The sequence below is a fragment of the Talpa occidentalis genome, unplaced genomic scaffold (genome assembly GCF_014898055.3).
Source record: "Talpa occidentalis isolate TD23 unplaced genomic scaffold, MPIMG_talOcc4v2.1 talOcc4.6, whole genome shotgun sequence".
In the NCBI taxonomy this organism is placed as follows: domain Eukaryota; kingdom Metazoa; phylum Chordata; class Mammalia; order Eulipotyphla; family Talpidae; genus Talpa; species Talpa occidentalis.
The window spans coordinates 49,329,115-49,354,694 of NW_023604972.1; the positions used below are offsets into that span (position 1 = coordinate 49,329,115).

General features: G+C 38.3%; 1 protein-coding gene across 8 annotated transcripts in view; it reads right to left on the minus strand.

Annotated features, from left to right (window-relative positions):
* RASGEF1B (RasGEF domain family member 1B) overlaps window positions 1-25,580 on the minus strand; it is a 559,061-nt gene that overhangs the window by 512,283 nt on the left and 21,198 nt on the right. For 2 of the 8 annotated variants that reach the window (XM_054688367.1, XM_054688368.1), the window contains exon 2: window positions 23,353-23,559. The exons of 4 other annotated variants lie outside the window; for them this stretch is intronic. The gene's annotated coding sequence lies outside the window, so the exon portion shown is untranslated. Of the gene's footprint in view, window positions 1-10,541; window positions 10,602-23,352; window positions 23,560-25,580 lie in introns of those variants that run through there. 2 more of the 8 variants (XM_054688370.1, XM_054688373.1) reach the window with 2 other exon arrangements.

Here is a 25,580-nt window from a genome sequence, read left to right on the forward strand (position 1 = left end):
GAAGGACCGAAACACACTGCTGAGGGTGGCAGAAGGGGTCTGCGCTCCCTCCTCCAGTGGCCAGGGAGCAGCCAGGGATGGAACCAGCGCTGCAGAGGCTGCAGGCAGCTTCGCAACCCAGCACTCAACCACTGTACCACTGGGGAGGCCCAAATAATCATCATCATTAAAAAGCAGAAAGAAGGGCCTCCCCAGTGGCACAACGGTTGAGCGCTAGGTTGTGAAGCTGTCCGCAGCCTCTGCAGCGCTGGTTCAATCCCCGTCCATCAGCGAGGGTCCCACATGGCGCGCAGACCTCTCCTGCCGCCCACTACTCCCCTCAGCAGTGTACTTTGTCAGTCTGCCTGTTCTGCTCTCCTCTCTGGCTCTGGTGAATTCTCTCACCCTCCCGAGCTTCTGACTGTACCCCAGTGCTTGTGTAAATAAATAAATAAATAAATCTTTAAAAAAAAAAAAAGGCAGAAAGAAAACAAAAAGGAAAAAATGATTTGAGACAAATAATCACTGAACTGAAGAATGAAATTGAGGCCTTAAGAAAGGAAAGAAAAGAAATGCAAGATATAAAAAGATTACTAGAGGAGATAAAGAACTCTGGGAACAGTAATGAAAACAGAATGAAACAGAAAAGTAATGAAACAGAGAAATGCAAATGAAGTAGTATGAGGAGACTCTTAGACAATTATCAGACTCCATGCAGAGAGGAAATGTAAGAGTTATAGGCATTCCAGAAGGTGAGGAGAAAGACAAAGGAACTGAGAAATTATTCAAGGAGATAATTGAAGAAAACTTCCCAAGCATGATAAAGGAGATGAATATAGACATACAAGAAGTGAGAAGAACTCCCAATTGCCATAATGAAAAGAAAACTATGGCAAGACATCTAATAGTAAAGCTTGCAAGAGTCCAAGACAAGGAAAAAATAATGAAACTGGCAAGGGGGAAGAAACAGATAACTTATAAGGGAAAATCAATCAGGTTAACTTCTGACTTCTCTGAAGAAACATTACGGGCAAGAAGAGAATGGAGTAAAATATTCAGCAAACTTCAAGACAGCAACTGCCAACCAAGAATACTTTACCCTGCAAAGCTCTCCTTCCTCTACGAAGAAAAAATATGGACCTTCTCAAACAAACAGAAACTCCAGAAATTCAGCACAACTAAACCGCCTCTCGAAAAAATTCTACAAGAAGTCCTAAAGCCAAAACCAACAGAGGAATGAACAAGAAGAACAGAATGAAGCAAGTAATAAAATCACAAAAAAAGACAAACAAAATGGCAAACACAGATGCCAACATATCAATATTAACTCTAAATGTAAATGGATTAAACTCATCAGTAAAAAGACACAGAGTAGCAGGCTGGATTAAAAAACAAAATCCAACCTTCTGCTGTCTCCAGGAAACACATTTAACCACAAAAGATAAACACAGACTGAAAGTAAAAGGTTGGAAAACAATCCTACAAGCAAATGGACCAAAAAAGAAGGCAAGAACAGTAATACTTATAGCAGATGAAATAGACTTCAAATTAAAAAAAAAGTAAAAAGAGACATAGATGGACACTACATTATGATCAAGGGGACAATACAGCAGGAAGATAAACACTCATCAACATATACTCACCAAATGAAGGGGCACCAAAATATATTAGACAATTATTATCAGCTCTTAAAACAGATATTAAAGGAAACATATATAGTGGGAGACTTCAACACCCCACTCTCACCAATGGACAAATCAATGAGACAAAAAATAAACAAAGAACTAGAGCCCTAAGTAAAGACATAGAACTCATGGGCTTAACAGACATCTATAGGACACTGCACCCAAAAGAATCCGAGTACACTTTTTTCTCAAGTGCGCATGGATCATTCTCCAGAATCAATCACATACTGGGCCACAAGACAAACATCAACAGATACATGAAAATCAAAATCATTACAACTATCTTCTCCGATCATAAAGAAATCAAGCTAGAAATAAATCATGAAAAGAAAACAAGGAACCTTCCCACTTCATGGAGATTGAAATCCACACTACTGGAAGACCACTGGACTAATGAGGAGATCAAAGAAGAAATTAAAAAATACTTTGAGTTGAATGACAAGGAGGACACCACTCTCCAGAATATATGGGATGCAGCAAAAGCAGTAATAAGAGGAAAATATATTGCAATACAGGCTCACATCAACAAACAAGAAAGAACTCAAAGAAACAACCTAATCTCACATCTCAAAGAACTAGAAAAAGAACAACAAAAAAACCCTAAAGCCAGTAGAAGAAAGGAAATAATAAAAATCAAAGCAGAAATAAATGAATTAGAAATTAAAAAAACAATCCAAAAGATCAATGAAACCAAAAGTTGGTTCTTTGAAAAAATAAACAAATTAGACAAACCTCTAGCAAGGCTCACAAAAAAACGGGAGAGAACACATATAAATGGGATTATATATGAAAGAGGAGAAATCACAACAGACTCAGTAGAAATCTAAAGAATAATCAGAGAATACTATGAACACTTAATACGCAAACAAATTCAACAACCTAGAAGAGATGGCCAAATTCCTAGAATGATGTAATGATCCAAAGCTGGACAAAGAAGAAATAGAACAACTAAACAGACCTATTACAAGCAGCGAAACTGAAGCAGTAATCAAAGCATTCCCCAAAAACAAAAGCCCAGGCCCAGACAGCTTCACAAATGAATTCTACCAAACGTTCAGCAGTGAATTAGTGCCTATCCTACACAAATTCTTTCAAAAAATTGAAAAAGAAGGAATACTACCAAATATATTCTACAAAGCCAGTATTACACTAATACCATAACCCAACAAAGATGGCACAAAAAAAGAAAATTACAGGCCAATCTCCCTAATGAACACTGATGCAAAAGTCATCAACAAAATCCTTGCCGAAAGAATCCAACAATGCAACCATAAGATAATTCACCACAACCAAGTAGGATTTATTCCAGGGACACAAGGATGGCTCAACATCCAAAAATCAATCAATGTAATCCAACACATCAACAATAAGAAATATAAAAACCATACGATAATATCCATAGATGCTGAGAAAGCATTCGACAAAGTACAACACCCATTTATGATAAAGGCCCTTGAAATTCTCAGGATACAAGGAACATATCTCAACATCATAAAGGCCATCTATGACAAGCCCACAGCCAATATCATTCTCAATGGTGAAAAGCTTAAAGCATTCCCATTAAGATTTGGACTGAGACAAGGATGTCCATTCTCACCACTGCTTTTCAACATATTACTGGAAGTCCTAGCCAAAGCAATAAGACAAGAGAAAGACATACAAGGAATCCAAATAGGCAAGGAAGAAGTCAAACTATCACTATTTGCAGATGATATGATAATTTACATAGAGAACCCCAAAAACTCCACAGAAAAACTAATTAAACTAATCAATCAGTTTAGTAAAGTGGCAGGATACAAAATCAATGCACAAAAATCAGTAGCCTTCCTATACACAAACAATAAATCTGAAGAAGAAGAAATCAAGAAAGCCATTCCTTTTATTATTGAAACAAAAAAAGTCAAATACTTGGGAACAAACCTAACAAAAGAAGTAAAGGACATATACAAAGAAAACTATAAAACACTGTTAAAAGAAATAGAAGTAGACACAAAGAAATGGAAAGACATCCCCTGCTCATGGATTAGAAGAATTAACATTATCAAAATGGCCCTCCTACCAGAAGCAATCTACAGATTCAGTGCTATTCCAATTAAAATTTCAATGTCATTCTTCAAAGAAATAGAAAAAATAGTGATGAAATTCATATGGAGCCACAAAAAAAAAAACCCAAATAGCCAAAACCCTCCTGAAAAAAAAAAAGGGAATGGAGGCATCACTCTCCCAGATTTCAAACTATACTACAAAGCCATAATAATCAAAACTGCATGGTATTGGAACCAGAACAGACAAAATGGACCAATGGAAACAAATAGAAAACCCAGAAATAAACCCACAGATTTATGGTCAACTAATCTTTGACAAAGGAGCAAAGAATATGCACTGGAGCAAAGAAAGTTTGTTCAATAAATGGTGTTGGGAAAACTGGGTCGCTACATGCAAAAGAATGAAACTCAACTACTACCTCACACCATGCACAAAAACCAACCCAAAATGGATTAAAGAACTAGACATAAGACCTGAAACCATAAAATATATGGAAGGAAATATAGGCGAAACACTACATGACATGCACTTCAAAGACATCTTTACAGACATATCACCCAAAGTGGTGATAGTGAAGGCAAAGATAAGCAGCTGGGACTACATCAAATTAAAGAACTTCTGTACAGCAAAAGAGACAGTAACCAAAACAAAGTGACACCCCACCAACTGGGAGAAAATTTTTGCACCCAATACTAATGATAAATGGCTGATCACAAAAATCTACAAAGAGCTGATGAGACTCAACAAAAACAAAGAAAATAATCCAGTCAAAAAATGGGCAGAAGAGCTAAAAAGAAACTTCTTTGAAGAGGAAATACAAATGGTCAACAGGCATATGAAAAAATCTTCAACATCACTTGCAATCAGGGAAATGCAAATCAAAACTACCATGAGATACCATCTCACACCAGTGGGAATGCACATATTAAAAAAACTAGCAACAATAAATGTTGGCGAGGATGTGGAGAAAAAGGAACTCTCCTGCACTGTTGGTGGGAGTGCAAACTGGTCCAACCACTATGGAAAGCTGTGTGGAGATTCCTCAACCTACTAAAGACAGAGCTTCCATATGATCCAGCAATTCCACTCCTAGGTATTTACCCAAAGGACACAGAAACATCAATTCCAAAGAGCACCTGCACACCTATGTTTATAGCAGCACAATTTACAATAGCTAAGCTTTGGAAACAACCCAAATGCCCAAAAATAGATGGCTGGATCAAGAAGATGTGGTACATATACAACATGGAATATTACTCAGCATTCAAAAAAGATAAACACATGCAATTTGCAGCAACATGGATGGCACTGGAAGGGATCATGCTCAGCGAAATAAGCCAGAAAGAAAAAGAAAAATACCAGATGGTCTCACTCATAGCAGGAATCTAGAAAACCTAAATAAGGGGCCAGGAAAAAGAATAACTATAAGAAAGAAAAAATCAACAAACAACTATGAACCAGAGACACACTATGGGGGTTGGGGGACGGGGAAAGGAGGGATTGGGGTCAAAATAAGGGGGTTGCAATTGTATGGGGAATATAAAAATAAAATTTAAAAAAAGGAAGAATGATGTAAAATATATATAAAATAAAATAAAATAAATCCAATATATAAATAAATAAAATAAATAAATAAATAAATAAATGAAAATTTACCAAGTTAAAAAAGGCATGCCAAGTTGTTTATGGATTAGTATTGCCTTGGCACATCTCACTCTGATTGTCATGGTTACCGAAGAGCTACAAGAGATAGTTACTGAGAATATCACTTCAGATTAAAATATGACTGAAAGCTTGAACAAATACTCAAAATGATAATGCTAAAGGAAGAACAGAACAGGTTTAGGGGTACAGTGAAGAGACATCTTAATATTTGTATGTTGATATTCATGCTTGCTTCTTTCAGTAGCATCTGCAAATCAAAGACTCGCCTTGTCCCTGTCTCTCTACTGTGAATTCCCAATGGTTTATATCAAATGCTCTACCTACAATATAACCATATACTTCAGTGTTTGTATTTGCACATACATTTTGGTATATGTTGCTTGAGTTATAAAATAATACATGGCAAACAGTTCCATATTCAATGAATAGAGATACAGACCAGGGCAGGGAGAAGTGATGTATCATAGTGAATTTGTGTTTTATTGGTTTGTGTTTTAGATAAAGGAAAAATCAGAAAAAAATAAAAATAGGTAAGAATGGGCTTATCGCCCACTTTCTAAAAACCAGTCAAAACTTTAGTAGTAACATCCACACTTCATTGGGCAGCTACTATATACGCTGCAGAGTTTGTAAGCATTCTTTTAAATCTTAATAAAAATTATGCATGCCAGCATTGTTCTATTTTGAAAAATGAAGAAACCAAGAAAGAGTCAGAGGGACTTATCATCTTGCCCAAATAAGTAATTGACAGAGTGAAAACACCATTGAACCCCAAAGTCTGTGTTATTTCACCTGCATCTACCATGAAGATTTAAGTGAAAGTAGCTCACAGTAAGATACTGTGGTTGGGCCTGTCTTTTAGGGTTTCCTCTCAAATTATTTTACTACACTAAGCTTCATCTGACAACCTTAACAGGTGGAGTGTCATAAAAAATTGATTTTGCAAAATAGATGACTGTGGCTTAATTTAAGTCTTCTAGACACTGGCTGTATTTTAACACATGCTGTCATGGACTTAACTCAAAGGTGTAAGTATTTCAGACAATCCTAAAGGTACATTAAGGTTAACAGAAAGGGTGTGGGGGACATATTCTAAGATTTGTGGTGCCCCATTCTAAGAGTTTGGGAAAATTCTGTGCCAAGTACCCTTTCATGACTGTTGTGGCTTTTCAGTTCAGACTCTTCCCTGCATTGAGATTCAGTGTGTGAAGCATCCCACTGGGGGAATTCTGTCCAATCTGACGATATTTATGACATTTAGAGCTAGACTTTATTTCTCACTGTTGTTAACGGATCCTTCAATGACTACGCAAAACTGAAGAGCAAGGGCAAACAGAAATTGGTCTCACAGAGATCTGCTTTTACATGCCATCCCCAGAAATATGTTACATCTAACGCTGATGCTGCATGTACCGGGATCTAGCAATCAAATAACAAATATTTACTGAGTATATTAGGCAAGTAGATCCCTAAGGAGAACACAAAAAAAGCAGAGTATTGCTTTGTGTCTTGCCTCAAGAATTTAATATCCACTTGGAGGTTTAAAAAGACAAGTAATAAGAGAATAGGTGGTGATAGTCTGGCTTAGCAATAGGCCTCTGCAATTTGGCCTGGATCAAGGCCAGGAATAAATCTACTCTTAGGCAGATAACATTAAGAAGCTGCCTCTAAAATAAGATCAAATCTGTAAAGCACCAAATAGTCCCAAGTATCCAGCACATAACAAGTATCCAGTGAAGAGCGGCTTCCCCTTTCTGTCTCATTATTCCAGAAAACAGTATCAAGGTCTCCTTGCAGTTAACCCAGTTTCCACTCTGCTTCCCCATCCTGAATACAGGACTTCTCTTTCTTCTTGAACCCTAGGCCTCAGTTGCTAGTCCAGGTTTGGAACTCTGCCTTATTCTCTTCTTGGCAATCTACCCACATCCCAGCTACTTAACAAATGAGTGCTTCATGCCTGCTTTTGCTTCTCACTCTCAAAGGACTAGAGTTCCAGGCTGGTTAGTAGCTAAGAGTCTGCTCCTATGATGCCTATGGCCTGTTTGCTTGCTTTTCCTGGTGTTGCCAGATAGCCCACCTAAGTAGACCACAAATATCAATTAATTTAGGTGGACTAGCTGCCTGGAATACTTTTCTGAAAAGAAGTCTAAGGCTATGTCCATGTTCTAGAGGAAAAGATGTCATGAACAATTAGAGCTGGCTATTCTCAGCATGGAAGTGTAGGAAGGTCTGTTCCCTTCCTAACACTGTTTCATTGACTATTATCATTTAATTACTCTCCTCAATAGGTACCATGTTTAATATGCTTATGTATTTCCCAGCATTTGCAGTTGGCCTGTCCCTCTGTTTCTACCACAAAGACCCAAAATGGATTCAGATCCAATCCCAAGTCTACTCCCTTCACAATCCACTTATTGAAGAAATTACAGTGTTAGCACAATAAAAATGATGTTAGTTCAGATTGGAGGATTCAGGTGAGAGTAAGAATAAGATGAATCAGACTAGGGAAATATATTCAAAGATTTGGCAGCTACAAAGTATAGCATTATTCCAAGCATAAACAGTCTACCATGACTGATAATAACCCATTCACTCAAATGTCTAAAATATTGCATATCAAAATTCAAACTTTGTTCTGTAGAATATAAGCATCAACGAAATTGCCTAATTAGGGAGATTAATTCACCATCTACCCTGAACAATATGAAAATTCAGATAACTTTGCAATCCCGATTTTCAACTGGTCTTTCATAAATTAATTTTTCCATTGCCCTTGGCTAATTAAGAACCCTATTTCCATGAATATTTTATTGTGCAGGCTGGTTAGGAAGGTTAATTGTCTCTCCCCTTTATTTGTCTTTTTTTCTCCTTATTGGGACAAGCCATCAATTTACCTGAGTTGACTGACAAAATTACCAGAGAAAAAACAAACAAAAACAACATTTAATGGTGGACAGAGTTTCATGTTGCTATGCATTTTATTTAGTGTACAAAACATAAGCAATATTTACCACATTGAATTTCACAGAAAGGAGCAATATAAGAAACTACATAGAGGTTTCTGGGGATTTATTTTCTGCAGTTTTCTAGCATTTCTTTCCGTTCATTTTTTAGGAAAATAAAATGTATAAGCCAAAAAGGTGGCTATGTGTCCATTTGGAAAGTTCTGTGATGTAAGCCCATCATAATGACTGCAAGATGTATTTCTATCCAAGCTGTCTCCATCTACTTATAAGACAGCATACTGCTCTTATTTGGGATCATGTGCCACAGAAAAAGGAAAACTGTCATTTTTGTTTTTGTAGTCTAGGAGAGATACTCTGGCAGGAGGAGTAATAATGCCCTGTGGTTAGAGAGAACATTCAAAATGCCTAAACATCTTTGGAAAAAGGATATTCCCCTTAAATCCCTATTGGTTATAGCATGGTATAATATCCTTGTTAGTTTAAATGCTTCAATACAACCTAACTATGGTTGCCTCAATCAGAAAGTCATATTAAGGTGAAGTCTGCTAGCATTTATTTCATCAGAGGCAACTACTACAGGCCCTCAACTATCCTTATCTCAGACCAACACCAGCAGTTTTGACAATTGGCTTAATAAATATTAAAAAGGGTTTTCACTAGTGAAATTAACGGCATGTTAATTAGCCTAACAAATGCTAGAAATGGGTTACAATTGTTGAAATTAGAGATAGTCAAAATAGGTAAGTTGGGACACTCTCTCACATGTTCTTGAAAACTTGTAGTGATATAACAAACCTAGTTGTAGCCTAATTCTAAGCATCCTGTGCCCAGTCAGTAAATCAGAGAATTCTTGGTTTCCCAACAGTTCACTGAATCCTGACACTGCAACCATGTCACATTTGCCTCAGGTGAACCTTTCTTGAAGTGATTTTCAGCAAAGCAAAAAGGACAGAGCTAGCATTTCATCCACCTGAATAACAAGTTACATGACAGTGCTTGCCAATAAGCTACTTCAAGAGGAAAAAAAATTAGGCTTAGACTTGGTTTCATTATAACTTGGCATAGAGAGTGTGTGTGTGTTGGGGGTAGGAATGGATAATTAATCTTCATAACACTCTGACCAATGCAGCCTATGGAGATCTGCTCAGAAGCATATTCACATTGGGTTAGACTAGTTCACAAAAGAGCCCCAGTCTCCAAACACATCTGGATACACTGGTTGTTCCCAGACAACTGTACAATATCTACTCCATAAAAGTCACCCATGAACTAATGGGATTGACTTGAAGGATAAAATCAAAACTCAAATAAAAAGACACAAAGGTGATGGAGTCTGAGGACAGAGCAGACTGTATAGTTAAACAATCACAATGGGCAATGATTTCCCCTGCCATATCACTAGTCAATCTATAACCAAATTGTATTTGGGCAAATTCTAGAATTGTATCTGTCTATGTGAAATTGAAAGAAATCTAATCAAATGTCACCAGAACCAAAATTGAATGAGCCAGTTCTACTCAGGGGTGTGTGGGTGCACAGTTCATGTTAGCGAGGATATACTCTGCACTGTCTAGTTCCCAATTAAAGATGACTAAGAAAGGAAGAAAGGTCCTAGTTTGTTAGAGTATTTTAATGGGTCTTTAGTTTGCAGTGAGTCAAGTTGCAAAGTCAAGTTGGACTTGACTTTGAAGATACTAAGGAGTTTATTATAAAGCCAGACAATAAAATAGGAGAGCTTTTTGGAGTAGCTGGGGACACTAAGGAGAATTTGTTGGAGCAGCCTGGTGCATATGAAGGTTGAACTCTGTGCCCTGACATCCAGTATCACCCAATCTGGAGCCAACTATGCCTGCACAATGCCATGGTCTGAATTCCACCCCTGATATACTGAACAAGGGGGACAGTAGGAAAGGGACACTTTTAAAGGGAGACAGGACCTCCCCTGGTGGCGCAGTGGTTGAGCGCTGGGTTGCAAGGCTGCCCACAGCCTCTGCAGCGCCAGTTCAATCCTGGCCACCAGCGTGGGTCCCACCAAAAATAAATAAATAAATAAAATAAAGGGAGATTTCCCTATGATTTTCTTAATGTTTTCTTTTCTATAGCTTACTTTATTGTAAGACTACAGAATATAATACACATAACATAGAAAAGTGTTAACTGACAACTTAGACTCTCATCCTGTAGGATTTCCTGCACTCACTTTCCAGAAGTTGATTCATTGCTGAAGTTTTGCTTGTACCAAAGGATTTGATCTTCCACCCTAGAAAGATGGTTTTTACAGAGAAAGCAGTTAAAATAGAAAGTAAGGCTTCTGGTCAACAGCAGCCCATTAGTGACTAAGGTTTAGGGGAGTCAAAAGTTATATATGGATTTTCAACTGCCCCGGGGTCATTGCTCATAACCCCTGTTGTTCAAGTGCCAACTGTATAGATAAAATGACTACAATATGACAAGTATATGAACCTACTGAGTAGACTAAATATGGGACTTAATATAATTAAATAATTTAAATAAATATAGAAGAGGACTTCAAGAATCCTGAGCCCACCATCCAGATTTAAAGTATAAGGAGAAAGAGGAATAAGAATAAAAGAAAGGATAATAGAGGATAAAGGAAGTCCTATGGCTGTTTGAATCCAAGCTCATGTCTTTAAATGACAGTATGGTTGACTCAACACAGAGAGGATGATGTGTTGGATAACGTTGATTGATTTTCGGATGTTAAACCATCCTTGTGTCCCTGGAATGAATCCTACTTGGTCATGGTGAATTACCTTATGGATACACTGTTGGATTCTGATAGCTAAAATTTTATTGAGGATTTTTGCATCAGTGTTCATTAGGGAGATTGGCCTATAGTTTTCTTTTTTTGTGTTGTCCTTGTTCGGTTTTGGTATTAGCGTAATGTTGGCTTCATAGAACGTGTTAGGTATTATACCTTCCTTCTCAATTTTTTGGAAGAGTTTGTGAAGGATAGGTACCAATTCGTCTCTGAATGTTTGGTAGAATTCATTTGTAAATCCATCAGGTCCTGGGCTTTTGTTTTTGGGGAGGTTTTTGATTACCATTTCAATTTCGCTAATTGTAATTGGTCTGTTTAGGTGTTCTATTTCTTCTTTATCTAGCTTTGGGTGATTGTAGAGTTGTAGGAATTTGTCCATCTCCTCTAGATTGTTAAACTTGTTTCCATATAACTGTTCATAGTAGTTATTAATAATTCTTTTGATTTCTGCTGTGTCCGTTGTGATTTCTCCTCTTTCATTGATTATCCTATTTATTTGTGCTTTCTCCCTTTTTGCCCTTGTGAGCCTGGCAAGGGGTTTATCTATTTTATTTATTTTTTCGAAGAACCAGCTCTTGGTTTCATTGATCTTTTGGATTGTTTTTTTAGTTTCGATTTCATTTATTTCTGCTTTGGTTTTTATTATTTCTTTTCTTCTACTGGTTTTGGGGCTTTTTTGTTGTTCTTTTTCTAGATCTTTGAGTTTCGAGATTAGGTTGTTTCTTTGAGTTCTTTCTTGTTTCTTGATGTGAGCATCTATTGCTATATATTTTCCTCTTATTACTGCTTTTGCTGCATCCCATACATTTAGGAAATTGGTGTCCTCCTTGTCATTCAATTCAAAGAATTTTTTAATTTCTTCTTTTATCTCCTCGTTAGTCCAGTGGACTTCCAGTAGTGTGGGTTTCAATCTCCACGAGGTAGGAGAATACCTTGCCTTCTCTTTATGGTTTATTTCTAGTTTGATGCCTTCATGGTCAGAAAAGATGGTTGGTATGATTTCAATCTTGGTGTATCTGTTGATGTTTGTCTTGTGCCCCAGTATATGATCGATCCTAGAGAATGATCTGTGTGCGCTTGAGAAAAATGTATACTCAGATTTTTTTGGGTTTAGTGTTCTATATATGTCTGTTAAGCCTAAGCACTCTAGATCCTTATTTAGAGCTTTAGTGTCTTTACTTATTTTTTGTCTTGTTGATCTATCCATTGTTGATAGTGGTGTGTTGAAGTCTCCCACTACGTATGTGTTTTCTCTGATGTCTGTTTTCAGAGATGCCAATAGTTGTCTGATATATTTTGGTGCTCCTTCGTTTGGTGAATATATGTTAATGAGTGTTATTTCTTCTTGAAGTATTATCCCCTTGATCATAATGTAATGACCACTGGGGTCTCTTTTTATCTTTTTAAGTTTGAAATCTGTTTTATCTGATATGAGTATAGCTGTTCCTGCCTTCTTTTTTGGTCCATTTGCTTGTAGAATTGTTTTCCATCCTTTAACTTTGAGTCTATTTTTATCTTTTGCAGCTAAATGTGTTTCCTGGAGACAGCAAAAGGTTGGGTTTTGTTTCTTAATCCAGCCTGCAACTCTGTGTCTTTTTATTGGAGAGTTTAGTCCATTTACATTTAGAGTTAGTATTGATATGTTAGCATCTGTATTTGCCATTGTGTTTGTCTTTCCTTTGATTTTATTTATTTATTCTTTTAATAACTTTCTTTGGCCTTCTTTTGTTGTTATTCGTCCCTCTGAGGTTCTGGCTTTAGGACTCCTTGTAGTATTTTTTGGAGTGGGGGTTTAGTCGCAATGAAATTCCGGAGTTTCTGTTTGTCTGGGAAGGTCCATATTCTTTCTTCAAAGAGGAAGGAGAGCTTTGCGGGATAGAGTATTCTTGGTTGGCATCTGTTTTCTTGGAGTCTGTTGACTATGTCCCTCCACTCTCTCCTTGCCCGTAGTGTTTCTTCAGAGAAGTCTGATGTCAGTCTGATTGGTTTCCCTTTGAATGTTATCTGTTTCTTCCCTCTTGTTAGTTTCATTATTTTTTCTTTGTCTTGGATTCTTGGGAGCTTTACTATTATGTGTCTTGCTGTATTTTTCCTTTCGTCATGGAAGTTTGGTGTTCTTCTTGCTTCTTGTATATCAATTTTCAGATCCTTCTTAGCGTTTGGGAAGTTCTCTTCAATTATATCCATGAATATTTTCTCTGTTCCTACATCTCTCTCCTCTCCTTCTGGGATTCCTATAACTCTTATATTTCCTTTCCTCATGGAGTCAGATAGTTCCCGAAGTCTTTCTTCGGTCTTTTTCCTTCGTACTTCTCCTTCCTTTTCTGTTTTAGTTCTTTTTATTTCTGTGTCTTCAAGAGTACTTATTCGTTCTTCCATTTCATCTATTCTGCTTTCACTGCTTTTCCCAGAGTTCTTTAGCGTCTCCATTAATTCTTTGATCTCCTGCATTTCTTTTACTTCCGTCTTTAGGGACTCAATTTCATTCTTCTGGTCATTAATTATTTTCCCCTTATCATTGTTTTCCTTTATGACTTCTGTCAGTTTTTTAATCACAGCAATTTTAAATTCTCTATCTGGAAGGCTCAGAAGTTCTTCCAAGTTACTGTCGTTGCAATCTGGTAGATGGTTTTCTTTTTGTGGTGTGCTATTTTGCTGAGGAGTTGCTGGGTTGCATGTTGTTTTTCTACTCCCTACTGCCTGTTTTCTAATTTGCCGTATTCCTTGTGACACTAACACAGAGAGGATGAAACTGTGTAAAATATCTGGAAAAACTGTCTACACAGTTAGAGGAAACACTTCACTACTCTTGATGAAGGGGCACACTTAGTGTAATACATGAGCTCTCTATCTAGGAGTGACCTATCTGATGGATAAGTTTAGAGGAATAAATTGGACACACCCTGTTCATCAATTCCATTTTCCCCCTGATTCTTTTTAATTGCTCTGGGGCAGCCCCAAGTCACCCCCTGACATGCCTCAATTCTCACCCCCTCCTCCACCCAGAGAGTCAGTCATAGCCAGGGATTGGTGGGAAAGAATGATTAAATGTATCCTCTAACTGAGATTTTATGAATAATAAGGGTAGTATTTTGAACGCTCATCTTAATTCTTACCATTCTTAACACTTAGAATAAAAGGTTTAATTTAAAGAGCCTCCTTTAGGGATTTCAAGAGGCTTCAATGCTATTAACCAATACTCAAAAAGTAACAAAGAAAAGAAAACACAAAACTAGTCTGGCTATGCCAAAGTAAAGTTAATTAGAATAACTGGGAGAAAATACCACAATATCACATGTATAATAACACAATATCACATGTATAATAACTACTAAAAATAACATTAACGTGGGTCATCTTGTTTTTCTTTGAAATTTTGTTTATAACTTTATAACACTAAGTGTGTTTCAATGCACAATTCTTAGGTTTCCTCTGTTCTACCAGCATTCAAACACCACAAGATTGAGAGAGAATGGCAAGCACATGAGTGGATACAATTTAACCCTAATTCTTGCCCCCTGCTTAGATCCTCTCCCTGTGGGATATCCAGCACTGACCTGCAAGAAGTCGATTTATTGCTTAAGTAAGTTTTGTATGCACCAAGGGATATGCACCTTCCACCCTAGGGAGGTAGTTATTTAGAAAGAAAGTAGTTAAAATGTGAAGTTCATCATCAGTGGAAGCTCTCAAGATGACCCGGAGGGCCTACTTCTTGGAGAGAAAATAGGATTTTAATTGACAGTTTCGATCCCTAGGTTCCTCTCTAGAGTCTCCCAATAGAGGTCGTGAACTGTGATGTAACCGCATGGTTTCAAACCACTTTCAATTCAGTTCACACTATGCCACCACTGAATGCATTTCAGGTTACACCTCATTCCACATCCCACTTCTTAGTCACCCCACATTTATGACTTTAATATAAGAAGCTTACATTTTGTAAATCTTTGTTACTGATTATGTACCTTTCATCCAGAAGACTTCAGTCCTTTCCAAAATCGCTCCCTCTGAGATAGATAGGTGAGTAGGATCTTTGTTTATTTATAGATATGCAGGTGCAAACACATGGTAGTAAGAATTAAGGAATTTTCCCTGTTGGCCCAGGTCACCTTGTACATAAGTTTCTGGAGCATAAATAAAACCTCGATGAGATAAAAACTATACAAATGACAACATTTTATGTTTCCCTGAAGGTGTGTTTTTCACAGACCTCACAGGCTGAAGATAAGGACCAGAAGATGCCAACACAGAGAACAAAGATGTTCCTAAAACAATATCACTCAACTCTACCTAATGGTTCCCTCTTTGAGACAGTTTCTTTGGAAATGCTAATTTCAGTGTCTCCTTTTCTTTGTCACAGGAAGTAATATTTGTCTTTTGTGCACTCCATCTTGACAGTGTCTTTTATGAGGTCCAAATACCCATCAAGAGAACAAACCTATTGAGTTCAGTTATAAAGGGTTGGCTTTCTTGACCCAACAATGATCAGACTGGAATAAGACAAAGATTTAGCCTAGAAACTAACCTTTGATCATGATAGTTCAGGGCTCTATTCAGTGGTGAGCTCCTTATAGTTTTGGAACAGTAATTTTTTCACTTTTGAATCCCTGTTGCTTAGAAGAGTTGGCATGAGTAGGTATTTGATAAATCCATGTAAATCAATAAATAAGGTAGTTAACACTTTAAAGCAAATCTCTGCATCAAAACCTTTAGGAAATGCTCCATAAATGAGCAAGCTAATGATAAAGGATGACTAAATAGACCTGTTTAAGGTATAAGAGATTAGAACTCCCTAACTCAGCCAGATTTCATTACCTGAAAGAAAAGTTTCTTCTCTTCCACCCTCAGATTTACTGAGCTGTTTTCATCCTTGCTGGATTTCACTGCTCAGTATCCACCTCTACACCATGCAGCTTGAACACTTTAGCTCTCCTGTATTTTAGCTGGCAACTCCACTTAGGGAAAAAGCTGAATACATACTCACATGAGCATCAGGTGACCTCTGGGTGGTATATGCTGATCTATGCATTGCTCTCCTTTGGCTACTATTAAGTATTTAGAGATGATGCAAGAGCCTGAGACTCCATCTCAGTCAGTGAGATGTGGAGAACTGCTTACTGGAGACGACCAAGAAAGTTATTTACTCTTCTGTGACTACTACTAAAAGAGCTGTACTACCTCCTCCTGCAGTACATAAGCAAGAAAGCATTGAATCTCTAGAAAGCTGCTGGCAGCTGTCTTGTGACCACAAGGGAAGCCAGCCTTAGGCGAAAGAAGATAGAGTGTAAACAGAGAAGAAAAGGTAAAAAACGAGCTGATGGCATCAGGGAAATACTAGATCCAGCATGACCTGAAGTTTGATATGCATTCTTAACTTTTCAATTATATGAGTGAATAAATACCTTATAGTCTTAGCCAATTTGAGGTCAGATTCCTGTTACTTGTACAAGCCTAAAGTCAAACTCACTGAATTGATCAAGGCAGCTCTTAGTAAATTGCTGTGTCCTCATTGAGTTAAAAAGATTTAAATACATGAAGGTTAGTGACCCACTAGGGGACTTTCAATGCAGCAAAAGGAGTTGAGAGAATGTAAAAGTCTCCCCACTTCCCAGCCTATCCTCACTTCTGGTCATTTCAGTGTCCCTGCATTCCCCAGGCACTTCCCTGCACTTACTGTATTCTATAAAGCCAGTTCAAGCCAGTGCCTACATAATGAACAAAAACATTGTCTCCACTCTCAAGAAGTTTATAAATAACTATAAGATGTGCATATGACTCAGAGTTATTAAAATTAATTATTATAAGATATTAATATGGTGGACTTCTCCCTAAATTTCTTTTCATTTTAAGCCACATTTTTTCTCTTACAAGTATAACTTTGATTTAAAATAACATCACAATAAACTTTAGGTATATTAACATTAAGTGCCACAGAGTAGTATAAAACCTAATAAATAATATCTGTGAAGGCTTTTGTGAAGCAAAAAGCACCATGTATTTAATGTTTTGTAACATCTACTATCTGCCATATGCTGGGGCATGCTGAGCACCACTTTGTACACATCACCTCTATCTCCACCACAAATTATTACTACCATTTTATAGATGAGGATACCAAGGCATAGAAAATGTAACTGACTTACTCCATTTCACACAGAGAGAAGTATTACCAACCCCCTAATGGGATGGCCTCCCCTCTTTGCCCAACAGGTGGTCTCCTGCCCAGTGTCACTGAAGCCAATTCAATAATACTGAGTTTGGAATAGCAGAGCAGAAACCTTACAGATTGATCAGGGAATGGAAAAGGAGAACGCATGCTCTAAAGTCACCTTCTCCCTAGGAATAGGTTTAAAAAGCTCTTATATAGGGGCCTCCCTGGTGGTGCAGGCGGTTGAGCACCGCACTGTGAAGTCGTCTGCAGCCTCTGAAGCATGGGTTCGATCCCGGCCAGCCAGCAAGGGTCCCACATGGCGCACAGACCTCTCCTGTCTCGCCCACTGCTCCCCTCAGCAGTGTATTTCATCAGTCTGCCTGTTCTGTTCCCTGCTCTGTCTCTGGTGAATCCTCTCACCCTCCCGCGCATCTGGCCTGTATGCTGGTTCTTGTATAAATAAATAAATCTTCAAAAAAAAAAGCTCTCATATAGGGAAAGCAAACAAAGGACTTAGAAAGTGGGGAGGTGGGGAAGCGGGGAGAGGGACTGGCCATGTGTGGTTTCTTTGGCAAGGCCCATAGTTTTACATGTTTCTTGGCTTGTTGTTTCAGATACATTCAGTTTTGAGAAGTCCCAGGATCCATCATTCGCTTTGACACTCTAATGATGACAATGGGGTTTTCATTCTGTTAAAGGTTAACTTGAAAGACACGACATATAAGCCCAAGAGGCAATGTTATTTACTAAGAGTATAATATATGACAGCCTCAGAGGGTGACCATGATTTATACACTTCATTGTGGTCCAGTACATTCCTCTTGTTTACTGAGAAGTTACTGAACTGTGAGTTTCAGAATGCCTTGGGAAAGTTGTGTTTAACCATGTGGTGGCAGAAGCAGTAGGTTAGAACTTTGACTCAGGCAATTTGAGTCCAAACTCTGGGTCTCTTGTTATCACATTACTACACTTAAATATGTCATGGCACATGACAGGAATTAACAATCCCCTAAAATATCCATAATCTACTCCTCTTGAACCTGTGAACATGTTAAATTACATGGCAAAAGGGAATTAAGGTTGCTGATGGAATTAAAGTTACTTATCAGTTTACCTTTAGATGTGAAGATTATCCTGAATTATACTGTTGAACCCAATGTAATCACAGCATGACTAGAGTAGTTGGAATGATGCAATGTGAGAAAGACTCAATAAGCCATTTCTGGCTCTAAAGATGAAGGAAGGGACCATGAGCCAAGGAATGAAGGAAGCTTCTCCAAGATAGAAAAGGTGAGGAAGCAAATTCTCCCCTACAACCTACAGAAAGGCATGCAAGCCTGCTGCACCTTGATATAATCTCAGTGAGACCCATTTTTAGGCTTCTGGCTTTCAAAACAGAAAAGGAATATATTCCTTTTGTGGGAGGCCACTAAATTTATAGCAATTTGTTACCAATGGAAAACATTCAATGTACACATATGTTCATATCATGGAGGTAGAAAGATAATAAGAAGAGCTGTCCTAACTAGACCATTTTTTAAAGTGATATAAAAATTCAACTTCATGGGGAAAGAAGCATCAGCCTTGGAATAACAGTCTGGTTCATACTAATAAGGAACTAAATTATCTTGGGCAAGTTACCAAACTCTGAATTTCCTCCTCTGTAAATAAGGGGCATTTTTATTTTTTTAAATGTTTATTTTTGTGTAGAAGAACTGGAGTGTAGGCCTGAGGTGCAGGGGGTGAGAGCATTCACCAAAAACAGAATGGGGAACAGAACAGGCAGATCTACTGAAATACACTGCTGAGGGGAGCAGTAGGCAAGACAGAAGAGGTCTGCTGCGCCATGTGGGTCAGCTCCCTGGGAGGGGATGGAACTCAGGCGGTATTGTGATAGCACTGAGAACCCCTAGGCCACCAGGGAGGCTCAAGGGTTAATATTTTTATTTTTTTTTAAAGATTTATTTATTTATTTATACAAGCACTGGGTACAGTCAGAAGCACGGGAGGGTGAGAGAATTCACCAGAGACAGAGCAGGGAACAGAACAGGCAGACTGACGAAATACACTGCTGAGGGGAGCAGCAGGTGGCAGGAGAGGTTTGCGCGCCATGTGGGACCCTCCTCCGGTGGCCGGGAAGCAGCTGGGGATCGAACCGACGCTGCAGAGGCTGCGGGCAGCTACGCAACCCAACGCTCAACCACTGCGCCACTGGGGAGGCCCCAAGGGTTAATATTTTTAATGGGTCTGTAGTAAGGGCACAGAAGGGAGCTTTCAGAGAGAAGTTAACATAATGCTGAGCACTCATAGGTGAGTGTCCAGCCCCTTTCTTCTCATAAACCCCCAAGGAGATAATGAGGACAAAACAAGTTCATCTTAGGAAAAGGTCATATTTTATGAATTTTAAGAATATCAAATAGGGCCCCCCCGGTGGTGCAGCGGGTTGAGTGCCTCGCTGTGAAGCTGTCCACAGCCTCTGCAGTGTGGGTTCAATTTCTGGCTAGTCAGGGAGAAACCCACATGGCGCGACAGACCTCTCCTGCCTTACCTGCTGCTCCCCTCAGCAGTGTCCTGGGTCCGTCAGCCTGTTCTGCTTCCCACTCTGTCTCTGGTGAATTTTCTCACCCTCCTGCGCCTCTGACTATACCCCAGTTCTTTTATAAATAAATAAATAAATAAAAATCAAATAATTTAAACATCCATGTAACTTGCTAAATGGAAATGGCATGCATTTTAAAGGATATCTATATGCCCCAAAAGGCAAGAAATGTCTCATCCTAGGGGTCTCTCTCTCTCTCTCTCTCTCTCTCTCTCTCTCTCTCTCTCTCTCTCTTTCTCTCTCTGCATAGATCAAGTTAAATACTAGCCCAACAAGAAGGATGTAAACAGATCTGTTTATTTTGTTGAGCAAATAACTAGCACTGCTTTGGTTACATGGGCTATTTCTCAGGAGGAATATATATATTTAAAACATCCTTCTCCAGGGCTGCAATTCAGATCTGCATATCAAGGTTTTACCCTTTCCCCCGGTGACCCATTTGTCTGAAGGAGGCATTCAATTAGACTGCCAGAGCAAATTGATTCAGTATTGACCAGGAAAGGCTTCTCACTTGAAAGACATATTACACAGAGGTGGAGGTGTCACTGCCACAAGTCAATACTCCCAGCGCAAGGATCCAGATGATTCAGGAATATGAAATGAGGAAGGGTCCTTCATGGGCATTTGGAGCAAAAAAGCCTCCTTCTTCTCTTACAGAACAAAATAGCATAGGCTTGAGATGCTCAACAAAATGTGCTTTGTAAAGGCAGGAATATAATTTTGAAAAGGCAGAAAACATGCTCTTGCTAGTAGTATACAGGAAGAGGAAAATGGGAATAAGGAGTAAAGCAAAGATTTCTTAGCCTCAAGAACCAAAACTGGGATTTGAAGTTTCACTAATATGATCCTCAAGGTCATTATTCTTTAGAGAAAGAAATATTCCTGTTCTTTTCAAATACTCTGGCCTGTGGGCCCTGGTCTGTGGTCTTATCCTTCTTCTGTCCAGAGATAGCTGCCATAAAAGCCTAAATCTGACAAATGTATCAAAACTCTCTTCACACCCTTCACATATTATGTTTATTTTTATAACTATAAGTTGCTCAGTATTTTAGACACGAACTTATGTCACCTTACATCTAGAGTAGCAAAAGGCACTGTAAACTCAGTGAGATAGGAATTAACGCCAATCAGTGATAAGTATTTATTTAATATAAAAGTAGTACTCAGATTAAAGGGCAGGAAGGACTCCAGTTTGTGGTACACTATGCTGACTTTCAATCTTTGCTATTTCCCAAATGTTAGCTGATTTGTTGAAATGTTTTATAGCCTTGAACATATGACAGAATATATTAAATCTCTTCTAAGAGCCCTCCCTTCATTATACCAAGTACCCACTATCTATAAGATTGTCCTTTATATCCAGCTTGCAAAATCGTAAAATGGGTTCCATTAAAATAATTAGGACCCCCACCTTCATTCACCTTCATTTCAAGATTTGCCCTCTACATACTTAACAGCATTCCTTTTTTATTTACTTTTTCACATCATTAGAATAGGGTGACCAGTTTTATTGTGTAGCACACATATTATTTGAGACAAGTAGTTTGCAAATGTCACCGGTGAAAGCTGAAATCCATTATCATTTGTTCACAGAAATGAAGCCTATCATGCCGAGCACTTGCGGCGGGGGGGGGGGGGGGGGGGGGGGGGGGGGGGGGGAATAAAGAGGTTTAAACCAGAATCTGCATAATCCAGGTAGAGGCAGCAGCAGCAGTGGGGAAGAGGGGCAGCAGGCCCGGTCTCTGATATGCAAACGATGGAAAGAGTAGCATATATTACTAACCAAGCCATCTGAATGCAGAGGATCCAAGAATATGCTTAAATAAGTACACACTTTGTAATGAACCTGCTCAAGGAATTAACCATTTTCTAAGCTGTTTCTAAAGGCTCCTCAGATACATACATGCACAATTAAAATGTAGCTGCAGTTCCTTCTATCTTCATTTGGAAGGCAATGTCAGACAAAATGAAAAAACCTGCCTTACACAAGATCTTCCTCAGAGAACGTTTCCTTCACTTATTATATCTTTAGAAATAAATTTCTAATTATTTATTACTACGCCTAGGTTAAAGGAATATTTCAAGAATTAAATAAAAGAGAGAAAAGAGGTACAGTGAGGAAATGGGTGAGCACATGCTCCAGGTGGAGAAAAGAATGACCTGTACATGCCAGAGCTCTGCTCAAACAAAAGAGACAGGGCCATGTCTCCTCTAACAATAGCTCGTTTTTAGATGATGACATGTTTTTTATTTAAAGATTTATTTATTTATACATACAAGAACTGGGGTACAGGCCAGAGGTGCGGGGCATGAGAAGATTCACCAGAGACAGAGTGGGGAGCAGAACAGGCAGATCTACTGAAATACACTGCTGAGGGGAGCAGCAGGTGAGCCAGGAGAGGTCTGCTGCACCATGTGGGTAGCTCCCTGGCCGGAGAGCAAACTTGTGCTTCAGGGGCTGCGGATAGCTTCATAGTGCTGATGCCAACTCCTTTGCACCACCAGGGAGGCCTCTAGATGATGACATGTTAACTTAGTAACTGTTATGGGGCAGAGCAGACATTTCTTGGAAATTATTTTGGAACGTGGACATCTGTCATGGCTTTCAGACCTAACAGACACATTTACCACTCCCTGCTAGGTATAGAAGAATGAGAAGTGGGGAGATATTACACAAAATTAGGAGTTTTACCAGAAATAGCCTTTATATTGGAGAAACTGGTATACATGGTAGGACAAACATGGAATTACAGCATATCTGGTCTTCATCTTATGAGTCATTCTTCCTGCACTGTTAGTCCTCTCCTCTCTTCTTGAAGACTTGGGTCCCTATCCCATTCCTTAGCTACGGATATATACTCTCACGTTGCCCCATTTGCTGTAGAATCCACCTCTATGTGGATTCTTCATACATATGTACTTAAATTTGAACTTTTTTCTCCTATTAATCTGTCTGATGTTAACATAATTGCCTGATGTTAATGTAATGGCCTGCCTGAGAAAAATCCGGAGGGGTTCCTCTTTGCCCTACAGGGGCTTCGTATACCTGCTACCTAGTATATGCTCAATATGAACTTCTTTTTCCCTCCAAATCACTCCAATCTCCACAAGTAATGGCTTTTATGCCATCTTAATGATATCAAAATAGGTCTGAAGAAGCTGGACAACTTAGTTCACATCCATCAGCCTGCTGAACTGTTCCTTTTTCAGAAACACTAATACTGTTCAAATATTTCCTGATACCTTTGCTTTTAATTAGTTTGTGCCTTGCTGAGTTGAAGTAGCTAAAGTTGATACAAGTTCAATGTCACTTCCTTCAAAAATTAACTCATCTTCCCAGGCTTGAGATACTAAATACTCTGCACCTGGTCTCATCAAAATCCTGTAAATGTACTTTTCACCCCAGAAATTTTGATTTCAGCAAGAAACCCATTCTCCTAAATAACAGTGTTGATGGGAAAATGAGCATACACAGACCTCACCTTGTTACAGAAGCTCAATGTAAAACCCTTGATAATGTTCCATACGTGACTACAGACAGTGCAAAAGTTCCTTTTGTCAACCCAAAACCTCTTCTTTTTTCCCCTGGGAAACTGAGTTCAACACTGATGTGATTGAAGTCCTTTCCCAGGTTTCCCCAGAGCTCTTCATTATAACTGTGCATCCATTCAGGGAGATGTGGATATTACCTGAAATGTCAGACAGTATGATTGTTGATTACAGTCTTTGTTCTCACAGTAGATTCTACAAAAGCATTATGAATTTCTTAAATTGTCAAAGGTCATGTCTGCTGAGGGAGTTTGAGAAGAAAAAGAAAGAATAAGAGAACCCAAGAAGGAAAGTATCAGGTCCAGTTGTCCCCACTGAGCTTTCCTGGATGTTTACTCATAGCATTGATGGGGTTCAAAACACAACAGTCCACCCTGTAGACTCTTTTCTGAGAAAAAACTTTTACTAAGCTATGCAAAAAAAAAGAAAGAAAGAATACACTACTCCAAAATATGGTGCGTTGGCACACTGAATATTTTAAGCTCAAAGAATGTGAGAAGTGTCATTGTGCCAGAAGGACTTTCTGAACTTCCTCTGAAGTAAGTCTTAAAAACCTCATGTGGGATGTGCCCTTCTGACACTAGTAGGAAAAAAACACCCATATCTCCAAGAGTGAGGGTACCAAGAGGAATCTGAAGAAAGAAGCACAGCTGTCTTCCCTTAGTTTACTACACTTAGCTTATATCGTTTTACTCTATAATATTTTCCTGTGACTTTCCTCTCTTTGCCAAAAGTGGCATAAAAATGTTCAGGTTCAATCTCTTTCAGGTCTTATTTTCCTTATCAAGATTCCCAAGTCTCATAAAAGTTATATTAAATACATTTGTATTCTGTCCTCTTGTTAATCTGTCTTGTTACAGGAGTCTCAGCTGAATACTTAAAAGAGAAGAAGAAGACAATTTCCCTCCCCTACAGATGGCAAAGAAAAATTATATTAATGGACCATGCTAAGTCCAAATCATTTTAGAGAAATATTTAAGTACTGAGTAGAAGGGTCTCATCTCTTCCTTTACCGTAGCGTCCTTCAGCACTGGTCCACACCAAGTTAAAGTGGTTTCTCCTTCCCATAAAATGTTCAAATGCAGAGAGATTACCCAGAGCCTTAAGAGTCTAGAGGCAATATTGGAGGCTTTTTCAACATCTGGATAAATGTGAGTGAATGTGCTATTCACAAAACTGATCAATTAACAACAAATTGTTTTGCACTAGGGTCCCCAGAAGACTGTGTGCAGGTGCTCTTGTGAAGTTCTGTCAGTGTTCATATCCTTTATATTAGTCGCTTGATAACAAAGATAAGACTATCTCTTCAACAGATTGTCAGTTGTGAAAAATCTGTAAATATTTCTCACTAGACAAGTATTCTTTAGGAGACAGTCATGGTAAAAGACAGTATTTAGATATTTAGAAAAAAAGAAGTCTTTATTTAAGTATCTACATATAAATTAACCACATATACACAAAGAAAAATGAACAATATTAAGTAGACAAGATGTCAAAAAAATACATAAGTCTGATAACCAAACTCTCAATTCTGTAGATTTATTGCATTAATTTGATATTTAAAACTTAAACTAAATGCATGACCATATAATGGTTAAAAATAACAACATACACTGATAGAATGAGCTAAGCAAAGCCTACTGATACTTTTCAATAGCCAATTTGCAGGCTAATTAGGGAAAAACACTTTTGGAGGAAGCAAAAGCTTGTAGCTTGTTATTATTTTTATCAAAATAAAAATAACAATCAAAATATTAAACCGTATGATCACTGATTTTGGCAACATGATTTTGGTAGAGACAGTAGGGCTCACCAGACAGTCCACCTGCTCCCCAACATAAGGAAAAACAGGTCCATCAGTGGGTCACTACTTGACAGTGTCTTGACCCACAGAAATCTTTGCATGAGCAACTTTTGTATTAAACCAATCAAGACCCAGAGCTTATAGGTTCTTATAGCATGACCCAGTCTAGCCTCACTAAAACAATAGTCCACTATAACATTTTTTCTGCCTTGTCACAATCAATAACCCAAAAAAGCAAATAATGCTAATTTTTATACATATGAGAAACAAGGACTATCCTAAATATTTAGAATTTCTATACACATTATATCAACTAACATAAATTGATATTGTGTAGGAAAATAGTTTCATAGTCAA